Below are 3,306 nucleotides of genomic sequence, written 5' to 3'. Positions count from 1 at the left end.
TAACATTATTCTAAACATTATTATTTTTTATGTAGACTTTTTAATTCCATGTGCAATATTTCAAATACATATGTAATGTTTTAATTTCATGTGCAATAATTACATTTCTTTTGCAATATTTCTTTTTTCAGATGCAGTTTTTCATTTGTTATTTGTAATATCTTAATTTCATGTGCAATATTTGATTATCATTAACAATATCCTATTTATATGTGCAATATTTTAATGTTGTGCAATATTTCATTAAGGTGCAGCATCAATCATTGCCAGTATTACTTCTTACTTTTCTATTCTAGTCTATATTTAGTATCGTCATGTATCCTATTACTTTTCTATACGGTGGTGCATTTTTTCTCATGATGTGTATTTTTTTATTTTTTTTCAATCAGGCACAACAATCCTTCTGGATTTAAAAAGTTCTATCGTATCTTATCTTACAGCAAAAGTGTATAACACAGAGACTAGTACACCCCTGTGGAACATCTTCATCGTCTAATGATTCAAAATTGCATCACCTCTCAATAACTGCACTATTTCTGTCTGCAGAATCAAATTAGCAGGAGTCATCAGGAGGTAAAGACTAAGCCACTAATCAGAGCCAGACACGACACTACTTGCACAATTTAGCTCCGAAAAACAGATGGCAGCTGCTTCAGAATTGGCAAAGAGGTGATTGTTAGAAATCAGACTTTGTGTGACAGCTCAGACAGTGTGAAGGACCGTTCATAATGTCAGCCTCTATTAACAAGGAGGAACAAATCATTGCTAGCTCTTCGGTGCAAAACTGCAAGAAATGAACTTGAAAGTTGGGCACACATTTTTGGGCCAAAGGTAAATTTGGGGTCCAACATGTTTGGCATGAACCCGACCAGGATGACCACAGTGAAGGCATAGTCCTGACAGTGAAGCATGGAGGTGGCAGCGTGATGATACGGGGCTGCATGAGTGCAAAAGGTGATGACGTCTGCAGATGCATCATGAAAGCATCTGGCTGAAAAGATGACTCCCAGTCTGCAGAAGTTTGGCAGAAGAGGAATATCTTAGCATGATNTGTTGCAGTTTTGGGAAGTTTTGGACAAGATAAGTGACTGAACTGGACTTTGCATCAAGTAAACTGCTTTCTGTGTGAATTTGCATGACTAAATGGTCATTTATTCGAACATTTTGTGCCTTATAAGCAATTAAACAGCACCGAATTTCAAATATTGCACAAAAAAAGCTCCAAATATGAGTTTTTTTAACATCTGTGAGCCAATCAGAGTTAATTTTTTTCGATGCATGTTAAATATGTATTTAAATTAAAAGACATGTTGCAGTTTTGGGAAGTTTGGGACAAGATAAGTGGCTGAAGTGCACTTTCTATGTGACTTTGCATGACTAAATGCTCATTTATTATGATGCTTTGTGCCCTAAAAGCAATCAAACAGCACTGAATTTCAAATATTGCACAAAACAATCTCAATACATGATGATTTCTACACCTGCACCTGTGTGTTCTATGCATGTTTACATGTCTAAATGCAAAAACTCATGCAAGTTGCATTTAAATTAGGAACGAGATGCTGCAGTTTTGGGAAGTTCTGGACAAGATAAGTGACTGAACTGGACTTTGCATCAAGTAAACTGCTTTCTATGTGATTTTGCATGACTAAATTGTCATTTATTCGAACGTTTTGTGCCTTAAAAGCAATTAAACAGCATTGAATTTCAAATATTGCACAAAAAAAAGCTCCAAATATGAGGACTTTTTACATCTGCGAGACAATCAGAATCCAGTTTTTTCTATGCATGTTAAATATGTATTTAAATTAAAAGACATGTTGCAGTTTTGGGAAGTTCTGGACAAGATAAGTGGCTGAAGTGCACTTTCTATGTGACTTTGCATGAATAAATGCTCATTTATTTTAACGCTTTGTGCCCTAAAAGCAATTAAACAGCACTGAATTTCAAATATTCCACAAAACAATGTCAATACATGATGATTTCTACACCTGCACCTGTGTGTTATATGCATGTTTACATGTCGAAATGCAAAAACTCATGCAAGATGCATTTAAATTAGAAACGAGATGCTGCAGTTTTGGTAAGTTCTGGACAAGATAAGTGACTGAACTGGAGTTTGCATCAAGTAAACTGCTTTCTGTGTGAATTTGCATGACTAAATGGTCATTTATTTAAACGCTTTGTGCCTTAAAAGCAGTTAAACAGCACCGAATTTCATATTTTGCACAAAAAAAAGCTCCAAATATGACGATGTCTACACCTTGCATGACTAAATGGTCATTTATTTTAACCATGTGTGTCCTAAAAGCAATTACACAGAAGTCAGTTTGAGATATTGTGCAAAAATAATAATAAAAAGCTGAATACATGCTGATTTCTACACCTGCCAGCTGATCACAGTGCACTCATCTTCTGTGGCTGAGCTTTCTATGGAGCAAACGTGTAACTAAACGCAGACATAAGTGAGCAGATTTTAATAATTAAGCGGTGATGTGAAGGAAAACTGCTGATTAATCCGGTGTGTGACTGACAAAGAGTGAGCAGCCGACCGGGCTCCGTGCAACCTTCAGCTTTCCTAAGTTGTCGAAGGCTAAAATTCAACTAAATGAACCTTGACAGAGCGGAAGTGGAGCTAAAAGCGAGCTAATAAATGTCAGTTGTAAGTGAGTAAATAAATCATAGCACTCACTGCAGAGAAAAATGGCTTCAACTCCGACCTGAGCGCTCCGTTATCACAGTTAGTGTGTTATCGATGCGCTCCGTTATGTAACTGACGGGATCAATGGGAGGCTGCGGACGCTCCGGTGCCTCCGTTACTCGCTCCGGCACCGTCCTCCGGCGACCGACGGCGGCTGTGAGCGCTCCGGGTCCGCCCGCAGACGCACAAAAGCACCGACACGCATCCACTTTTCCTCGCTCGTCGTGTAGCCAACAGCTGGTGACAACACAGCACCGTCCGCGGAGGAACGTCACCCCGACTCACCGACACACACACACACGCTTCGGAAAGGGGGTTGCGTTTCTCATCATGTTTACCCGCGATTGGTGTGTTTGAGTCACGTGGTCCGAGCCGGCTAATTATGGCTCAGCGCGATGGAATCACGTCCCCTTTACGTCATAGAGGGGGCGGGGTTTGCAGAAAGGAGCATGATTGACACTTATGGGCCACGTTGAAAAAATAAAAATAAAAATGTAGTTTTAGAAATTAAACATATAACAGCGTGACTTTTACTTTATCAACACTGTCTTTATTATATGTAATATTATTTTCTAATTTGTGCAAGCTCAGTTTCATAATGTTGT

The 3,306-nt window shown here is 38.6% G+C and overlaps 1 protein-coding gene across 2 annotated transcripts in view; it reads right to left on the bottom strand.

Annotated features, from left to right (window-relative positions):
• The window catches only part of LOC103367356 (ORM1-like protein 3), a 14,445-nt gene extending 11,528 nt beyond the window's left edge, over nt 1-2,917 (bottom strand). For both annotated transcript variants that reach the window (XM_008295357.1, XM_008295356.1), the window contains exon 1: nt 2,693-2,917. The gene's annotated coding sequence lies outside the window, so the exon portion shown is untranslated. The remainder of the gene's footprint in view (nt 1-2,692) is intronic.
• Nucleotides 2,918-3,306: the final 389 nt, after the last annotated feature.

Source organism: Stegastes partitus, unplaced genomic scaffold (genome assembly GCF_000690725.1).
Source record: "Stegastes partitus isolate 25-593 unplaced genomic scaffold, Stegastes_partitus-1.0.2 Scaffold1039, whole genome shotgun sequence".
Taxonomy (NCBI): Eukaryota; Metazoa; Chordata; class Actinopteri; family Pomacentridae; genus Stegastes; species Stegastes partitus.
This window is presented reverse-complemented; position numbering and strand designations above follow the sequence as displayed.